The 21,545-nt window shown below is 34.8% G+C and overlaps 2 long non-coding RNA genes across 3 annotated transcripts; one reads left to right on the top strand and one right to left on the bottom strand.

The window, feature by feature from the left end:
* Positions 1 to 1,072: 1,072 nt before the first annotated feature.
* On the bottom strand, positions 1,073 to 1,859 carry LOC148779448 (uncharacterized). Of its 2 annotated transcripts, none has more exons than XR_016045551.1 (2): positions 1,605 to 1,859; positions 1,073 to 1,375 (listed from the first exon to the last, which is right to left on the bottom strand). It is a non-coding gene; the product is annotated as an uncharacterized LOC148779448 (long non-coding RNA). The 2 variants fall into 2 exon arrangements; XR_016045550.1 differs by having other exon boundaries at positions 1,646 to 1,859.
* A 6,667-nt stretch (positions 1,860 to 8,526) lies between these two features.
* Positions 8,527 to 21,220, top strand: LOC148779447 (uncharacterized). Its single transcript, XR_016045756.1, has 3 exons — positions 8,527 to 8,937; positions 18,902 to 19,101; positions 20,008 to 21,220. It is a non-coding gene; the product is annotated as an uncharacterized LOC148779447 (long non-coding RNA).
* The last annotated feature ends 325 nt before the right edge of the window (positions 21,221 to 21,545 follow it).

Here is a 21,545-nt window from a genome sequence, read left to right as displayed (position 1 = left end):
CTCTCCAACAAAATTACTTCTGATACATGGCTCAAGGAGACACAATTCAGATATCACAAAGCGTCAACAACACTTCTGTGAAAACCCAAAAGAGTAGCATCGCAAGATAGAGAGAGAGAGTGAACTGGAAAATTGAAACTGGGGGACTTGGCCAATTATTTCCACCTCAAATACTGCGGCTGTAGAGAAACTCTCCATTTGTCTGACGGCTTTAAATAAAGTATGCCGTAGAAACGGTATGCCTCGATGGCCACATCGCAAGATTAAAAGAAACGGCTGCTGCCCATCGTTTTATATCTTTTAGTTACTATAAGCAATATCTAAAGATTAAGATATATATGCTATTAACCAAATATATAAAGGGATCCAATATTTTGTTTAGAAACAAAAAAAAAATATTAGAAGCTAGGGGCACGTCTCTCAAACCAAGGGGCAAGGTGATAAGGACACACTGGACAACTTGGGGACCGCAACAACCAGAAATAAACCCTTTCTGTCTCTCCAATAATTCCCTTCAATTTCAAGGAATGGGACATGAATTGAATCGATGCAACAGTTCTAAAACCTTGTTGCAGTTTTCGATCATTTCATATGAGCAAAATCGTGTAGTTGGATACAACAGGCATTGTAAAGAAAAAACCACAAAGATAAAGGTAACAACTACTGTCAGATATTGGTGTAAATTATCCAAGTTGGTGGAAATCTCGTGCTATTCCAGGTCCACATCAATGGCAGCGCAATTAGAAAAAATAAAGATTAAAAACGAGGTATTATGGTTCAAGCACTACAACTGGGAAAACCATTTCATCTGCTTCATCATTAACATTATCCTCAAAAAAAAAATATCATGATATGATCCTTACGGCAGCCCACCAAGTCTCCCGGTAATAATGAGAACCCATTCCACACTCTATTAATAATATGTGAAAACATGCAATTGTTGGGATTGATCTAATTTCTAATTATTTCATACGTTGAACGTAAATTTCATATCGATTTCTTATCAAATAAAGTAGAACCGTAAACGGAGCCAAATCATTCTCATAATTCAAACACTAAACCAAAAGCCATAAAAAATGAAATAGAGGTGATTTGAAATTGATTAATACAAATGATGTAGAAACGAAAAATAATCCACGAAACAAGAAAGAAGAAAATAAATACAAACGAGAGAGACAACCAACCACAACACAAAGATATACGTGGTCCGGCAACGTGACTACGCACGGGAAGATGAGAGCTTCTTTACTGACAATGGAGAATAGGGTTTCTCTTCCTCACACCTCTCTCTGTTTTCGTATAACAAAGAAATCTCCTTCTTTTCATTAACCCAACGCAACAATTGTCCCAGACAGATGACTCGAGCTTGGCAGATCTATTTCATCAGAATAGATGACATCAATCCTCAACAAAGGAGTGCATGCATACTTATCCTTTAATTAATTAAAATGTGAACCAAGATAAGATAGGAGCAGGTGATATTTTGAAGCACGATTAATACCCAAAATTTTGGCATTGATCGTGACAAACAAGTCATAGAAGCTCTATCATTAAAAAAAATTCGGAGTAAAAATAGGGAAGATAGAACCAGGTTGCTCTGATACCATTGTTAGCAAAATTTGATGAAGCGTGTATAAGATAAAACCTGAGATCAGAGAAAACGTTTCGTGAGGCCGGTGATCGCTGAGACTGGATTTTTGTCCTTTCTCCTATTAGAGAGATGTTGGCCTTTTCCTTGTTGTACGCATCCTCTCTCGGGCTTCCCATTTTATAGGGAGAATAAAGGGTAACCATTGTATATCTCCAATTGGTCTCTGATAAACGAAAGGCTTCCTTGATCTCCAACGGGTTTTTGAAGGGTTACGTTCATATTGATATGATTCTTGGACGGAGGGTTATGTTCATATGGATATGACCATTGGATATGTGGAATTCCCACAAATGTAGGCTAAGACACGTAAGGCCTCATAGCTATACGTGTCAACAGAGCATGAATTCTTGGTGCCCAATGGCCCAGTAGAAGAAGCTCATGGCCTTCATGAATATCACGGTAATGGCTAGTTCTGGACTCAGTTTAGTCCTTCATTAATAATTATACAATAATATAATATGTTTTATTAGTATTAATATAATATGGTATTTGAATAGCAAGATATAATAATATAATATAATATATTTAAATGATCATTATATTAATAATAATATTATAAATAATAATGCACATAAATATTATTATTATATCATAATTACGCTAAATATATAAAATATTATTATTATATCATAATTACACTAAATATACAAAATTTTGATTTTATTTTATTTTTTCTAGTATAATATTAATAAAAATTAACAGTATATACTATTTTGTTATTTAGATAACATGATATTCACATATTGTGATAAAAGCATAATATTGAATAAAAATATAATGTTATTGTATGTAACGATTGTCAATATCATATTATAATATATAATAATTTTGATTATATTTTGTGGTAAATATTTAGAGTAATAATGATAATGATAATGATAATGATATTGATAATGATAATGATAATAGTAATAATAATAATAATTGGAATAACAATAGACATTAAATATACTAATATCAAAAGGATGTATATTCTTACAAATATCACAATGAGGTAGATCTTTACAAATATATTTCATGACAACTCATATGCATTTAAGTCCAATAACTATATAAATCGGGTATCATTTGGAGTAGGCTTAAACCCAGCATCCGTATACAATGGCGGTGAAAACATGTCTTAAGCGATGCTCCAAACTTTGTGTTAGAAATTGAGCGGAGACTTTTTGGATTTCATATTTGATGTATTATATCCCTCACCCAAGAGCTTTACAAATATTCGGAGATTATTTTGCCCTTAATCCATATCCATTGGCAATTTAGAGCTTTATAAGCTATTCATAGCCACGATGTCCCCCAGTCATCAAAATTGTGGCTTCTCCCTTTATACAAGGAATTTTATCATGGAACTAGGACCATTGGATTCCAAACTCATAACCTTATACCCCTTAAAAGGTATGGTATTACATTAATCCTTGTGAAAGGAGTAGTTGAGCCCGTAAATCCTGTTATTCTATTGATAGAGTTTCTAGCAGAAAAAGGTCCACTTTGATGAACAATTTCTCTCTCATCTATGATCCAATTGAAGCGAGATTTAGACCATTTTGTTCGTCTCTGAGTCCTCTATCATTTTTTTAAATTTTATGATCAACGGTTTCGTCATCAAGAAGCGGTGAAATAAATATAAAGACATGGCAGGACTATGCTCTATGAGCTTGACCGACCATGTATAGGAAGTAACAGATTCCTTGATTTTCTCAGTTATATCCTTGCTAAATATGGGAAGATGTGAGTTTAAATTTGAATATCAAAGAGATAATCGTTGACCATATGTATGGTGATCACCACCGAACACCTATGAAGACATTCAAATTCAAGCAATATACATGGTTATCATCTCATGCTAAATAGTGGAGGACAAAGACATATGGTCATGGATGGATAAAGACGATAGCTTTTGTGATTATCTACAGATGAATGCTTACATAAAACTCATTCCTTAATGAGGTGGGGGTTTGATTTTGTAGGATTGACGTAGTTGGATCATTATATGCAATGATATTTACGTGACAGAGATAAAGAGATAGGAGAGTGACTGTATTCTTAGTAAGTTGAGCAGCCCATTGATACTGTAGTTGTGTTGCTACAATGCAAGAATCTGAAAGAGAGATGCTATTAAACTAAGACTCACTTGAAGTCGGATATCAAAGAAGGAGCAGACCGAAGGAATAGTACCCCTGCTTTTAGGTCCATGTATATGAGCTCATATTGCCTTTGGTATTGTTTTGTTTTTATATGTTTGTATATTTTCCTTTTCTTAGAATCGTATATACGGGCTTCAAAGCCCAAATCAAGGGTATTCAACATGGTTCCCAGCTGATGTAAATTGTAATAGAAGATTAATCTTCTAGAACTCTTATGTTCGCAATTCGCATCTCGGGATGGCCAGATGGTAGTGGAAAGTAATCATTATTGCTTCAACGGTGGTGTCCACAATAGCGTTTCACTTAGATTGCAACTAGAAAACACCCATAGTAAAGCCAATGTTGCTGTCAGTATCATTAAGCAGCTGACACGCCACCGCCTAAAATCACGTCAACCATACAATCAGGAGTCTTACGCAAACCATGATCATAACGGGCAATGATGCAAACAGTGGACCATCAATAGCATTTGTAGTAAACGGCCCAGATGTGATCCCAGAATCTAGACGGTGATCAAGGTGGACAAATACTTATAAATAGAGGTCGCACACCATCATTTTCAGGACCGAACATTGAACTTTATGCATAGATTCTGCTGAACAAAATTTGGACCCTGCCTGAACACATTAACCTTAGACCCTTAGGCAAAAACTTCGGCCTTAACACACATGTATCTCAAGACATTGCTTACCCTGACCATATAGTGTAGAGATAGTTGAAGATCATTTATTTATTTTATATATATCATGTATATAAAGTTACTTATTGTAACATATCTTGTTGTGCAAGTTAACTTGTGGTGCAAGTTACTTCTAGTTGTGTTATATACATAGGTTGAAATTGGTCAATAGGAATAAGAATTTTTCCTCTGCCTTTTGTGTGTTATATCATGGTATCATAGCCATATTTTTAGAAATACTGGCGTTGGATAAAGGGGCTGAAGGAAATTACTTATCTCGTTAGGATGAAACATGAAATATAGAAATAGTGCTTCAACAAAGCAATCCTAGAAAGACAACTTAATAATTTACAGCTTCACAAAACTAAGGGGTTGAAAGATTAGAGGCTAAAACTTGGAGAAGAGAGAGAGAGGTGATAGAGAGATGGATTAGAAGCTGAAAAGGGAGCTTAGGAGGCTTCAGAGATTTTTTTTAGGCAAAATCTTTAAGCCTTTCTTGCAAAATAGTAGAAATGGCTCCAAATTCCTTCCACTACAATTCAAATTAGTTTGGAATTTCTTTTTGAATAAACGATTCCGTAGATAGAATCATCCATGAATGATTTAATAGCTATTTTGAATAAGTAAATTGTAATTCCAAGCATCCATATAATTAAAATAATTGTATGTCAAGTAGGACTTGTAATTTCTTGGTAGAATTTTAGACTTCTTGAGAGAAAAAGGTTTTTCATGAAATTCTTCTGAAGATATCACCTTTGATGCATTTGTTTGATTATCTTCCGAAAGGACTTCCTATGTAGTCACTTTTAATGTCTTGTAAAAAAAGTACTATTTGTTCATCAAAAAAAGTAATCTTTTCCTATTGTTCTAATGGGAAAGTTGAAAGATCTTCCAAGATAATCCTTTGGAATGGTTTCAGTAGCAAAAAGTAAATCTCTAATTTTTAATGGCATTACGTTCTACTTTCTAATGGCATTACCATCAAAGTGGAAATAATTTTTAACAAGTTTAACCTTGAGCTAGGGTTATGACTGAAAGTTGACCAATTTCACCTAAAGGTCTATATTAAATCAAAGATGTTGAATTTTTCGTATTTTTCTGGAATATATGGAATTTTACCAACTTAAAACATGTTTATCACCAAAATTGGGCAAAAATACACCGCCCTAGGCCCATTGGGTTGCCCGAGACGCAGCCAAACGCTGCCCAATGCATAGTGTCGCACACAGTTGTGCATAGCATGGGCCCTGTCGCATGGCATGTGACCCTGGTGCAAGATTATTTTGGTCTTTTGCCCTTTAGATCCTTCTGAGGCTTCTTACTCTTCCACAATGCATCCAATTTAAGTGATTTTTGGACCGTTGGAAAGATCTTGACGTCTACTAGAGTTTGGGTTATGTTTTGGAATGTTTTGGGAGAAATAAGTTCGGTCTAGGTTTATTTGGACTTACTATAGTTTGTGTGGTGCTTAGGATTCAAAATCAGGGATTCTAAGACTGCCCTTGGCCAGAATTTTGAGGGGATTTTCTATAGCTTGCAATGAATTATTGGTAGAAATTTTTAATTTAATATATCAGTTTAGAATTTTAATGCAACCTTAACCATAGCTAAAATCTCTTTTAACGTTAGAGTCTTGCACCATATTTCCCTGTTGAAGCATATGTTTCAATAATTTTGAATGCAGATGGATCGGGAATAGCTACACCTGGTAGAGATTTTACCATTGTGTTGATTTTTTTGATTGCGAAAGTTATTTGATCAGTCAATTCAGATTAATGTTTTTCGAAGTCCGAAATTTAATGTGTTTCTCTCTTGAGCCGAATTATGATAATAATTAGAAACGTAATTACTTGTCCTAAGAATATATAAATTTACTTTTTATCAATGATCTTTTCTGGAATTTGAAATCAAAACTAATAGCTCTTTCAATAGGATACGTAGTTCTTTCTTCAAGACTTGATCTTCTTAGATGAAACAACCGAACCATTAGTCTTTACATCATTATATAATATAATAATATATTTCCATTGTTCATCAATGGAATTTGATAATATCAAACATCATCAATATAAACTACAATAAAGTCCTCATAATTGGGAAATATATCATTCATAATATTTAGAAATTCAGATGGCAAAATTTTTTAATTCAAATGGCATAACATTCCATTCCTACAGCCCCAAAAGGATTGTAAGGCAATCTTTTATCTATCTGATTCTTTAATCTGTATTTGCCAAGTTTCGGATTTCATGTCAAACTTAAGCAAAATTTTGCATTATGCATTCTAGAGATAAATGCCTGATGATTAGGACTGGGATGTCATATCCATTTTTGTACTTTATTTAATGGTTTATAAATTACTAATCTTGGTACTCCTCTCTCGTTCAATTGTATTTTTCACAAAAAATGTTGCAAGATTCCATGGTGATACAATTTTCTTAATTAAAATTTTTCTTTCGCAGATCTTCTATTTATTTTTTGCAAATTTCTAAGTATCATTCATTCATATGTATAGAACATGTGTTAATAGGAATTTTTCTTCGGAAAAGTCTTCAATATATGCAATTCTACTGTCTGCTGCTTCTTATGCCACAAAGCACTAAGAAGAAGAAAACATTATTATTTTACTAAATTTTATTTCAGTTAATGTTTTTTATGTTAGAGCCATTCGTTTGATCTCAATTTTTAAATACACACTCTTTTCAATCTATTGACAATCACAGAAAAGAAATTTTTTAAAAAACACCCTTCAAGATATTTTTTTTGCCCGAATAATATAGGCCATCGTTTTCAGTGAGATGCTTAGATCTAAGCTCCAGAAGGATTTCTTTTGTTTCCAAATTTTGTTTGATGATTTTATTATCATTAGATCTACAATGTTCAAAAAGAAAAAATTGATTTTTTGTTTACAGAGGCATAGATCTTGAAATTCACTAAATCGACGGTTTATGAAAGTTACATAACTACCATAAATATGATTTTCTAAAAGCATACCTTCATTATATGACAATGAGATGCTGAAATCACTCCCTTAGGTAAAATCCAATCAAGGTGCATCTCTAGGATCCCAAATTTTGGAATGTAACCTCTTCAATCCATTTGCTTAAAAAAAAAAAAAGGATTTCCAAGTCACATTCTCCATGGGCAATAAACAAATAATGCCTCAAGATTGAATAGAAACGGTCCAATTTTTTAATGGTAAGATTTATGTGTAAAGCTCAAAATTAAATTTATGCCTTTTATCAAAATGGTCTGGTAACGTCTAGGTGGTTCACAAAATTTTGGGTCTTAAAATTTTTCCCAAGTTTTCTACCATAAGGAGTAAGTGGACAGTGTAGTCCCATGGAAGCATAGTATAGGTGTTATATATAAATACATATCAAACTAAAAGGATAATAGTGGAGCAAAAAGAAGGACATGCTTTCTAGGAAGTATTTTGGGAGTGCTAGAAAACAACAACACCATTAATCCACTACGCATCATTAGCAATACATATCCAATAACGTATAGCATGTTGCCAGGATGTCCTACTCCCCAGTCATTTCTGGTGCCTCACAAATGCTATTCCTTGGTTTCTTGTTTCATAGAAGTAGCCCTTTGGAGCTGATCCTAGGGTGTTTTCTCGGTTGTTTCCACATCATTTCATGCTCAACATGTCCCATTGCAAACCAAATCGAGGAAGATCTTAGTTGAAATCCCCTCTACTTTATAATTTCAATTATGGATGACACTAGTTCAGGCTCACATCATCCCTTTCATGATCTATCAGCTATATCGGCTTAAGTTCGCGTAAAACCAAAGGAAAAAAACTCATGAAAACACAAAGAAACATAAGGATAGGCTTAAAAAGTGTTTTAAGGAAAATAAATTTGATATTAAAAGAAAAGAAAAAAAACAACTTGAATGGCAAGGCAGACCCCCAAGCTTGGCTCTCATAGTTGGTGGCCTAGATTAGACTTAGTAGTTGAGGTGTCTTTCTCCTCAACACTTGAATTTCACTCAAACCTGAGAATTTGTTGGTCTTCAAAAGGATTTGATCTTAGTGTCCAATTGACCAATGGATTAAGGTTTAAATTTATTGGTTTATGGAGGTTCAGTAGGCTGTTAGATATGTAGGGTCAAAAGGCATATGGATTCGAAGGTTTTGTGGGCATTGAGGGTCTCTTTTGAGAAATATGGGGCACTTAGGGTTCCTCCCATATATACAGAATGACATTGTAGAAGGAGTTTATGGGAAATCATTCGAGTCCAAAATGCATAACCCACATTCCGAAATTTTCCGAAGCCGATGGGCATAGAGATCTAGAAACCAAGAAATTTACAGCTGAAGCTTTTGTTCTTGTTCAAGTTAAGAAAACCCTACGAGAACTCCTAGATCAAATCCTTTTGAGGACCAAGAAATTCTATGATTCAAATGAAATTCCAAGGTTGCGGAAAAGATGCTTGAGGGCTTGGATTTCCAAGTAAGTTATTATTTTTTTCTAGTTTATTATCCTCAAAACCTTTTTTAAACCTATAATCCTATTTCTTTGTCTCAAAACTCTTTTTTCGACTTCCATGAGTCACTTTTTCTCAATTTTACGTAATCCTAGCCAACACTACCAATGGATCATAAAAGGGAAGCTCGGATGCTGCATTGTTGTGATCCATAATTCCCTTGTCTTTCAAATATTAATGAAGATAACAAAAAGATTAATGAGATATGAAAAGCATTATGTTAACTTCTTTTTTTTTGGGTTGCTTATAAAATAGGATGTTGTCCAATAAAATTTATCCGTGAATGCTGGGGATAAATGCATCTGAATTGTTGCGTTCTTAAGAAGAAACAATGCCCTAAAAGTTCACTAGGGATTCAAATTACTTGTGGGAATATGTAAACTCTTTGATTTGATGATTGCTAGATACTCATTGAAAATGTAGCTCACTTGAATCTCCATACATCTTAGTTAAAAGGATGGATATGGTGCTCCTTGGCAAACTATTCATAGAACTATGGTTCATTCTATTTTAATTAGGGGGTGGTTTGCACATGTTCCTAGGGTTCCCTCTATAGGAACCCTAAGCCCTCATAACCTAGAATTCCAGCTGCCATTGGAGATCTAGAAAAAAAAGAAATTTAGAGTTGAAGCTATTGTTCATGTTTAAGTTAAGAAAACCCTAGGAGAACTCCTAGGTCAAATCCTTTTGAGGACCAAGAAATTATGTGATTCAATTGAAATTCCAAGGTTGAGGAAAGCTCGAGGGCCTAGATTTCCAAGTAAGTTATTTTTTTCTAGTTTACTATCCTCAAAACCTTTTTTAAGCCTATAGTCCTATTTCTTTGTCTCAAAACTCTTTTTTCATCCTTCATGAATCACTTTTTCTCAATTTTAACGTAATCCTAGCTAACATGACCGAATGGATCATAAAAGGGAAGCCCGGTTGCTGAGTTGTTGTGATCCATAATTCTCTTGTTTTTCAAATATTAATGAAGATAACAAAAAGATTAATGAGATGTGAAAAGCATTATGTTAACTTTTTTTCTTGGCTTGCTTGTAAAATAGGACGTTGTCCAATAAAATTTAAACATGAATGCTGCGGATAAATGCATCAGAATGGTTGCTTTGTTAAGCAGAAACAATGCTCTAAAAGTTCACTGGGGCTTCGAATTTCTTGTGAAAATATGTAAAATCTTTGATTTGATGATTGCTTGTTACTCATTGAAAATGTAGCCCACTTGAATCTCCATACATTTTAGTTAAAAGGATGGATATGGTGCTCCTTAGCAAACTATTCAAAGAACTATGGTTCATTCTTTTTTAATTAAGGTGTCGTTTCCACATGTTGCAAATGGGATATAATTTTGGTGTCAAAATTCCTAAGATGATGATAAAACCTATTTTTATCTCAAATGATACATTTTTATACTAAAGAAATTGTTCAAATCAAGAAAATTTATAAATAAATGAAAGCCTTAAAGATTGATTGTCCAGATAATATATTGCATGTTGTACTATTTTTAGGACTTAAAACCTCGCTTTTTTTCAGTATACATACATTTCGATATCAAGATGGTCAATTAGATATTTTTTCAACATCAAACAACCTTTTTCAAATGACTTTAGAGTTGCACCTTAATTCTAGATTTTAAGTTGTCAACCTTATATTAACTTTTTCCCTTAATTATATCGGTGCATTCCTTTGTTTTGCTATTCTGTTTCATACGATACTTAATGAACAACTAAAAATGCATTATGCAACGAAGATGTCGTTTTCAATGTCGTTAGGGGATTTTTTATTTTTACGGTTGAGTGGAAAGAGGACTTGTGTTTGACATTTCAAGACGCACAGGAAGACTTGTGACAAAGATAAAGACAAAACTTGCAATATACTGTACTTGCATGACCCATTTCTTTTGCTAAAATGTGCATGTATAACTATGAAAATCTCCTTTTACTGTTGATTCCATTCTCTATAATTGTCAGCCATTTATGCAAGACCAGTTAGTGAACTCAGCTTTTTCCATCACTGGTTTCACTTTCTCATTCTCTCTCATTTTCACTCAAAGAGAAGAATTGTGTATTTTAGCCTTCGAAATGGTTTGAGTTGCTCATTTCTTTGGTCTAAAACTGCATTAGCAAGGAGAAAATGGGGTGAGCAAACCTTCAAATCAAGAAGATATAGCTGAAAATACTCTGGCAAGTAACCTACTCGAAGAGAAAATGGCTCCTCAGTGAGGCCTATGAGCTCTTCATTCTTTATGACAAGGATAATGCTCTCATCATGTCTGGGGTAAAATAGATCAACATATTCGAAAGCTAAGTACTCCCAAATTCCTACCATCTAAAGTAAATAATTTCAGCCAATCCAACTAAAATTCATAACAAAAACAAATAGAAATTACTTGCCATGGACTAGGTTGGGATTTTGGAAAATGTTTCTCACACTAAGGATTAGTTCGGGGGAAGACATTGACCACAAGTCTTTCTCACCTAGGTTTCTCAACTTTCCAATTTCTTTTCAAATGGAGTGGTAAGAAATATTCATAGATCTCCCATGAAACATGGTTACAAAATCAAAGAGAGATGATACATCGGTGGAAAATTATCTTTCTTTCTCGTTGTTAACCAAAAGGGTGAATTCGTTAATTTCATTTTGGTGAAAATGTCACCAAGTACCCATGGAAAGCTTGGGATTCTCTATGCCCATCTAGTTCACCACCAATTTCACCAATTTTCCACTTGTTTGTGGCCTTTTTGACGCTGTAAAATTGTAGAGCACCACTTCCATTTCATTCTGCATCAAATTTAACCCAAAACTACAAGAATTGAGAGGATTATGAGTACTTTTGTAAATTTGGACCAAAAACTTCATAAACATCCCCGAATCCATCCAATTCTCTAATTTTGTTGGGATCGTATTTGGCTTTTCTTAGTTTGGCATCATGAACTTGAGAGCTTCATTCAATGAGCATTTTGCATCAAATTTGGATCAAAATCGCCAAAGATTGGGGGAGCTTTTTGTTGGCCCTTTTTCCAAAATTCAGCAACCTTTGTCTTTTGGACATTGTGAAGGTTTGGTTTGATCCAAATCTTGTTATGGACCCCACGACGAATTATATTGATGTTTACGGCTTTGAGCAAGGACCATAGCGATAAAATTTCAGCTTAAAAGTCCATTTAGATAGTGAGAAGCCCAAACAAAAATTGGATCTAGTTTGTGCCGACTATAACTCATGAGCAACATTTTGATCATTAACCATTGTATTCAATTTGGTATTGATCCATGAAACGAACCCCTTTGACATGCACAAAACTTGAAAGTTGAGTGAACTTGACATTTTGCTGGGTTTTCCTTTTCCATTGCAAGACCATGCCCACCATGCGGTCCCATGCTTAAAAAACTGGTGGTTGAAACTTATTCTCCTTGAGTAAGTTACTCATCTGCTTCTTTTGTTCTCTATCTTCTTCATTTGAAGCTCACCCTATTTTCAGCTTTCTAACACAGATTAGACAAATGAAATGAGCAGTTCCGACCATTTTATAGGTTTAAAAGCACGATGCTTCTCTTTGAGTAAAATTTAGAGAGAAATCGAGAGCAAAATAAGGAACACAAAAACTTGAGTTCATTAAGAGGTATTGCAGGCACGGATGAAAAATATAGAGAACATAATTGAGGGTAGTAGTAAGTTGGCATAGGAAATGGGAGGTGCAAGTCAAGTCTATTGCATGTTTGTCTTTCTTCAGGTCGCAAGTATTTCCATTTATTTTGAAACTTCAACTGGATGGGCTATGTCCACTCAACCGTAGCAACATAAATGCCTCAAACAACACTTAAAATGACATATGCTTTTTGTATTGCATTTTTAGTTGTCATCGAGGGCCATATTGGTTACCCAAAAATGTGTCACAAAAGATTTACAATGCCATGACTCCAAATTGGAACCAAAGAACAAGTATATTTTGGGGCCCACTTCACATTAAATTCATGTATTAGAAATAAAAGGGTTTTGTACATAAAATTGGGGTTCATGAGGAGCTTTAGGAACTCTCAATTATTGTTACTATTTAGATTACTCTTTATATGATTTGTGAAGCATATACAAATCCTTAGGAAAGAGCATATATAAAAACTACATGAAACCTCAGTATCAATAAGTTTGTCAAGCCTGTATACCTGCATATATACAGCGGTACTACCTGAGCCCCACTCCCTCATATGACTAGGCATCAAGTGATTGTATGATCAACAACTTTCTCTCCGTAATTGTCTTCACATGGGATTATATCAAGGCCTTTCTTCTTTGCTTGGTGTCTTAAAAAAAAAACTGGGTACAGAAGTCATCTCTCCCTCTCTGCTACTCTCTCTTTCTCTTAATCATGTGGAAGAAATATTGAACTTCTGAAAATCAAATGATCAATCTATTTTCGACTGTATCAAAAGAGTTTAAATATACTTATAGGGAGTAGAAACCATGATGCCACCCAAATCTTTGACTACCCTCTCTCTCATAAAGTGGTTCGATGGGATAAGTATCCTTTTGAATTTGAAATCAAAGTATTTTTAGATGTTTTAAATGATGCGCTTCCATCAAGTTTAAACCCAAAACATCCTAATATTCAAACCTAAATCTGAAACCAGCATATTTGTTGTGAAATTGTTTGAAATAATACGAAAGAGTGGTTATCTGGACTTGTCATCAACCAAGCTTGCCTATTATTCTAGTTGTCCAAATCTAAATGATGCCACTCTCTCATGATAAATCCTTTGGATTTCAAAATTTTCATGTGACAGTGAATTCAGAGATGAACCCAATGGTCTAAGTGTCATCTTAAATTGATCAATAATGCGACAGACATGGCTGACCAAATTCGACCAATTTTTTCTGCAATTTGTGATAGCAGATCTGGCCATTGCAAATGCAGCCGTATTTGTCTCATGGTAATCTAGACCCTGTGAGTTTCATAATCTTGTCGAAGGGCTCATGATGCACAACTTTATAAAATTTGAGACGAAAATAGTTTGTATATTTTTGAGATATTTTGGACAGACAGTCAAGCCTTTGTACAATTTTATGATTTCTATTGCAAGGCTAGCCTCTCTCCTATGGAAGCCCCATAAGGATCCATCCTTCTGTTGTTGATATGACTTCATGTTAGGAATCTAACGATCCAAGCCTCATGCAAAAAACTTCGTATAGAATGGGAGAAGTAGCAATTTTAGTGACTAGAGATCATCTTGGCTGCATAATATACATCTGGCAAACAAAAAATGTGAGTCTTGGCTACTTATTGATTTATATAAGGCTTCAAGCGTCTCCAAATAACTTGAAACTTCAAAGAGGAAGTTATCATGCCTCACATATGAGATTCCAAAAGTTTCGAATCAATTTCCCAAATATCATGATGGGGCTGGCAATCAAGGCATATCTTGGCGACTAACAAATTGGATGCGATCTAATGTATATAATTTTTGGGCTAGAGAATATGATGCCTCATTGACCATATATACAAAGTTCCACATTATTTTGATACGACTTGATGAGTTTTCACAATGTCCAGTTGCTCCTCTTTGGCAGAGGATGAATTCTAAAAAACATTAACCGTATCCAAACTCCTCCAATATCGTGTGGCGAGCCATGAGAGGCCATTAGAAATATATGTCCCAAAGTATGGTCATAAAAAGAGATGGTCTTGGTAGCCTTTATAATTGGTTGGTTGCCAAGATGCATATAGTGACCGAGGAGTATAAGGGCCTTGTATTGTAGGTCCTTGCTTCGGTACACCCCGTTATCATACTTGAAGTGTATCTCACAAATATATTCCAAAATCAGGTTGATTGTTCATGTATTATGACCTATCGTCTGCTAAGCATATGTAGGATTGACATCCAATCAACCTTTATCTTCTAACATTATCCTCTGATTTCATTCATGAAGCTCTCAAATGTGCTTCCCCTTGTATCATGGGGCAAACGTACACCCAAAACATAAGCAACATTATAGTCAAATAAAGAAATGTACTTATAAAACTAAATTGGATTGAAGTACAGTTCCATAAGTATTGTGCTAAGATGCTTCATACCTGTCCCTTTAGTTTAAGATGCATCAAAATTCATTTGAGCTACCTTTAAATGGGTAGCGAGCAACTATCAAACCAATGAGTTTACATAAATTTTGAATATCCAGTGAACTTGTTGAGCCTCGTTTCATCTTAACAATTAGTTGGTAAAGGTTCATTTCTGCATATCACAAACATAAATTTCACAGAAGAATGTCAAACCTTATAAACATGCCAAGAAAGAAAATAAATTAGTTGTTTTTGCCTCTAATTACTCTTTTTGTTATCAGGATAAAATACCAAACACAAAGATTGAGTTTCTTGCTTGAGGAAAGTACTCCATATTGTGCTATTGAGGCCTTTCGTGGTACTTATTCATGACACTCATTGTCAATTATTAGTGAGATGTTAATGGCCAAAAATTTGGATTAGTTGTTTTCAGTTTTGTTCGTCAATAGTAAGAACGATGAATGTCCTAGTTGTGCCGTGCACCACTTTAATCATGGTGAGTAAAGCATGGAGCACGAGGTTTGGAGTGTGAATTTTATTCTACATATTAGAAATATAAAGCGATGTAGGTTGTTGTTAGTGTTTCCAATTTAATTTCGGAGCCATAGTACCATAAGACAATGGCATAAGCACATCCTGATTGCATGATAACTTCAACTACTTTTGGAATTAAGAGAATGTTCATACTGAGACCAATGAATATATGTATATTTAAACTATGGGTTAGAATCAGGACCCATGATCCGTTTCTGCTTCTTGCTTTGCCAATTGATGGTAAAGTAATTTCGGTGCTTTTGGGTGGTGACCTCAAATTGGCACTATCAATTGCAAACCATTTCATTCGCCATTTATTTTTCTTGTCATTTCTAGCTCCTCCAAAAATATTTTGAAATTCACGAGATCCTAGATAATTGTTGTGAAAATCATATAACCATATCAGTCTATTCTAATAGAATTATACTTGTTTATCAATTGTTTTAAACATTTAACCTAGTTCAACTCAAATTTGGAAGTAAATAAAGTAGAGTTCTCAAAATCAAGTTGGCCAACGAAACCAGTCAAAACCACTTTGACATCAACCAAACTAGTAGAAGTGAATCTTAAAACTAGTATAAAACTAAAGCTGCAAATTAATGGCGGCTATGAAAATCAGTCAGGAAATTTTCAAGACCTATTAGAAAGGAGGCACTATATAATAGAAATTTTCCCTTAATAAACTTGTTTGCCTGTTGAAATGGGTTGCGCCTAGCCATGCTAGGTTTGGCTCGATTTTAGCACTGGACCTTAAAGATCGAACCTGGTTGGACCAAGAATAAGGGACCATTGGCCATGCCCAACATGGTTCTTGAGTAGATGGTCCGCCCATGCCTTATAAATTTTGCAAGACAAATGATTGTTCTTAAAATTTAAAATTGAGATTAAAAAAAAGAGGGCCTGTTACAATTGAGCCATGGCCGCCAGCCTAGGCACAACACCGCCTAGCCACTAGGTGAATTTCATGGCCATGCAGGGTTGTTCTAGGTTTAGCTGCTTGACCCACTGACACCCGTTCTACTATGCTACTAATTAGCATACAAAATGTAGAATAATGTAGTATGATAAATCTTTCATGCATTATTCATAAATTATGTCTATAAACGTGCTTGTCAAGTACACAATAAACAAGCCTTCTATCTTTATTTGGTGGTGGAGATTGGCTCATTATATTATTTATGTTCGAGTTGGTGAATGGATGGCCGGTTAACCTTTTAAATTTACAAACACACACACAAAACACATACACACACACACCCATACGCTGATATATATATATATATATATATATATAAGGAAATGCTACAGTGATTCACCGTTGTCACGGATTTGCTATGTCTGTGGCTGTTTAATTAACGGACTCGCATCAAACGACACCATCAGTTGCGGTATCGCATGAAATTTTGGATCACCATGGAGCTAGTATGTCTTTGATGGAACCCGCCATGGAAATGCAAGGTCCGTGGAAGTTGAAAAGCGCACGCCGTCCAATTTTTTTGGATGGCGATTGCCCTTTGTGAGAAATCACTGTAGCATATAGAGGGAATGGATCCTATCAGCTCACGGGCTAACAACTACAATGTCAACCAAAGGCACAGATTAATTTTGGGCCGTTCTTATAATTACAACCTCATTTTGCATTTGTATTATAATTTTTTTCTACAAATCAAAATCATTTCAAATTTTCATTTTTATTTTTTTTTGCAAATCAAAATCACTTGAAATTTTAGGTGTTCATTATTCTCATCAAGGCACACCTAATAAAAATAAAAATATAAATTTAAACAATATAAATTGATCAAAATACCTCCGAAATATTTTAGGGGTATTTTGGTCAACTTATATTTTTAAAATTAGTTTTTTATAATTTTATTATATTTTCCTATTTTCAAAGAATTGATGCTCAAAATTTCAAGTGATTTGGATTTGTACAAAAAAAATTGAAAATTCAAATACAAAATGAAGTCGTGACCGTTGGATTGAGCCTAGGTTCAATATTCGCCATTGGCTGACACTGTAGTTGTCAGCCTGTGGGACGATAGGATCCTTTCCAATACATATATAGCTGATCATCTACTGGCGAGAATCTACAGTGATTTCGCACCTAATTATCCAACCTCTTGCTCAAAGAAATTGAAATCAACGGTTGTGATTCGCTGAAGTGCTTCAAACCCAAAACAAATTTGGGCTTACCCCTCCACCCGCTTCCTCTCCTCTGCTATGTAAGCCTCCACTCTCTCTCTCGCTTGCCCTCCTCTCTCCTCTTCTCTGCGAAGTTCCCCTCACTCTCGTTCGCTCCCTCCCCTCTTTGCAAAGCCTATAAGAATCCTGTCGGCCGTCTCCTCTCTCTGCGAAGCTTCCTGCAATAGCTGCGTACTCTCTTTGGGAGGCTTCCCTCTCTCTAACTGAAGTAGCTGTGCATCTCTCTCTCTCTATTTACAGTCAGTGTACGCTTGGCCATCCTTATCTCTCCCTTGCGGCCATTGAATCCTTCTCAGCCCACACAGAGAGAAACCCTCTGTGCGTCGCAGCCAAGGACCTCTCTCGATCAGTTTCAAATATGGATCCAAAACCCCAAATTTTTGGAGTTTCCTCTTTCTACAAGCTCCTTCCTTTGATATACAGATTAGATGGAGGACAAAAAAATGATTGTCCCTGATTCTCTTCTTTCTACAAGTTCCTTGCCTTAGATGCTTCTTTGATTCTCTCTCTCTCTCTACAATAATCAGGGTTTTGGTTTTCTTCTTAATTTTCTACCTTTTGTTAGTTATTTGATTTTTGGTTAGTTTCAGGTTAGCTAGAGGAGTGCCTGTGTAAATTGAAGTGGTTTGCCTACATTTGTCTCTAGAGGGGTGAGCCATTGAATGACGTGCTCATCCCCATGATCCAACATGTAAACAATGTTGCCTTATATGTAACAACCATCCAGTTTTGCTTTGAAAATTGCTTGATCAAGTTGTTCTCTCTTTTGTTTTTATTTTGAAAACCAAGTTTCTAGTTTCCTATTTGTTTCCCTACGCCTCTAAAACTTGGAGTTGTGTTCTTCTGTTATCCCAAATAGATTAAGTAATTCTTAATTATCCATATTATTTTTGTCACATAATTACAATTAATTATTATATAGTTATCCTGCAATTGTAATTTTGTGTAAACTGCATATTAATGTCAAAACTTTCATATGTAAGCTAATTAGATCTTATACTTCCATTTATGTATCTCCTTTTTAGTCTGTTGAATTTGTCATGTAGTTTCTTTTAAGGTAATATACTTTGCCTCATCATCATTTTAAAATTTGAAAAGTATATGTTTCCTTCCAATTGATCTTTGAAGAGGGGCTCTGTTGTAGGCAGTGAAGTCAAGCAGTTCGAAGAATTATAAGAAATCGTTGTTGGTTATTTGAACATGAAGATCTTTTTGGAGCCCTTTCAACTTATCTTACAAGCATCATTTTGAAAAAGGAGGATCACTACCTTGCCCTGGTGTTGTGCAAGCTAATACAATACCTTGTCGATCATGAGATAATGTCAAATCAGTATTCAGATGGAGGTATCTCAACAAAATGCTTCTTGACTTCTCAAACTTAAAGAAATTGTTTTATCTCATATAGATGCTACCGGTGAACAAAGTTTGTCATATTTTTTACTGGAATATTTTATATCACAACCTATATAGAAAAGTTGGCCAATGGTCATCTTACTTCATCCGTTTATTTTTCCCGTACGCACTATGATTTCTAATTGCGCTCTTTTTTTTTTTTTTTTTCTTTTGTTTTGTTTTTTTGGGATGAGTCTAAGTTGAAGATTTTAGTATTTTTTATAATGAAATAGATCCAATTATTATTGGAGGAGAATGTGGAAGTATTTGTACAATTGAATGGTATTTATTAGCATTCAGCTTGAGATATTATGCTTTGGTAGTTACTAGCATTCAAGTTGAGATGTTATGCTTTGGTAGTTATTAGCATTCATGTGGAGATGTGAAGCTGATGTTTTCTTATTTCCTTTTATGGTTCAGTCTATTCTAGTGGTTAATTGTAACTTTTAAGGTTCAATCTATTCTACCCCTCCCTTCCAGCTTCCCTTGCTCTATGAGCTTCCCCCTGCCACTTAAAAGCCTTTTATTTGAAATAGCCATATAAATATACAAAATGTGTATTACATGGGTGTGCAGCAAAACTAGCCGAGTAACTCAACCATGTCGCGCTACACTAGCTGTAGGTCTTATTCACTATATCGTCTCATTTTGTGAATTATTATTATTTGATTGCATTTTGATTCATTATTAACCAGAGATTTGGAAAAATGGGTCTATATAGTATTAAAGTGCCAAATTGTGAAATATGAAAATTTTCAGTGGATTTGACTGGAAATGTGGTTCACTAATTTAGATACCCTGTTCTATTCAAATCTTCCATTCCCTAAATAGGGTGTTTTTTTGTTGCCATCATTCCAGGTTCATTACTGGTTCTTTACTTGATTGTTACTGATGAGTCATCAACGCAAAGAGATAACAAGAATCTTTGACAAGAATAAGAGACATGTCTCTTTCTCTAAAAGGAAAGGGGGCCTATTTTGAAAGGCTGGGAAACTCGCATCACTGACAGGCACTTTTCTAAGGGAGGCAGGTTGTTCATTTATGGAAACCCCTCAATAGATGATATAATAACCAAATACTTGCAAGGGCCTCAGTTACTGCATGAGTCTCACTGGAAACACTTGCAATACTTAAGAACCCTGCACTCTAAAATCCAAAGCCAGTTTGAAGATGCGACAAAGCTATTTAAACTGGACGTGCATTCTATGGATATATTTGAAATGGAAATACAAGAATTGGAAGAATATGTTTACTTCATCTGAGGGGTTGTGTGAGAAGGCTTCAATGCTTCCAGAAAATGGCGACAATAATGTTAATTTGGACTCTGTGGAGTCTAGTTACCAAACTTTGTATCAAGAGAATTCACATGAAGACTTGACGAGCACATCGCGTTTGCCATATAGTATGGACCTAATTCATCAACAAAGTGTTGAGGACATGAATATTCAATTTATGTAGTGGAGAATATGGGCCAAAATATTCATATCTAGAAGAAGAGAATGTCAAGATGGGATGCTCATTTGGTTTATCTGAGATCAATGATGTGAATCATCGTGGAAGCATAAATGCCATGAATCTTTGTTTTAGTAATGGAGAGTGTAAGGCTCTATATTTGTGTCCACAAGATGAGGGCATAGAAATGAGCAACTCATTGTACTTGTTTGAGACCAGTGACTGGAATCATCTGGGAAGCATCAATTATATGAATTCTTATTTGTGTAATGGAGAGTCTAGGCCAAAAAGTTTATATCCACAAGATGAGAATATCGAGATGGGCTGCTCATTTGGTTTATCTGAGATCAGTGATGTGAATCATCATCGAAGCATAAATGACATGAATGTTTATCACTGTAATGGAGAGTGTGTGCCTCTATTTATGTGTTCAGAAGATGAGGGTATAGGAATGAGCAACTCATTGGGCTTGACTGAGATAGTGGTTGGAATCATCTTGGAGCATCAAGGATATAAATTCTTATTTCTGTAATGGGAGGTTTGGATCTCAAATTTTGTATGAACAATTTGAGAATGTTTTAATGTCCAGTTACCAGTATTCAAGCTTTGTGTACTTATTTAGAATGGAGACAAATTCTGCTACGCAATGTTGGGTTTGATATGATTCAATGTGGCACAGTGTGCTTGTTCCACACTGTGGTGAAATTTTGTGTAGTTTTGTACGACGGTGGTCTATCTGAAGAGCGGGGTAGTAGTACAGAACATGTGCTGAATTTTTATTTATAGAACATGTGATGAATTTTTATATTTATTTTTTTGTCATGTTAATGGTGGGAACATCCCAATTTTGTATACTCATTTCCATTAAAGAGAAATTCAACTTTTGTTTACATTTTTTTTATTCAAGAAAATATCCTATTTGTCAAGTATCTCAATATGAATCC

This window comes from Amborella trichopoda, chromosome 12 (assembly GCF_054954075.1).
Source record: "Amborella trichopoda isolate Santa Cruz 75 chromosome 12, AtrichopodaSantaCruz75HAP2 v2.0, whole genome shotgun sequence".
Taxonomy (NCBI): Eukaryota; Viridiplantae; Streptophyta; class Magnoliopsida; order Amborellales; family Amborellaceae; genus Amborella; species Amborella trichopoda.
The sequence above is the reverse complement of the archived record's forward strand: the minus strand, read 5'-3'. Positions and strand labels throughout refer to the sequence as shown.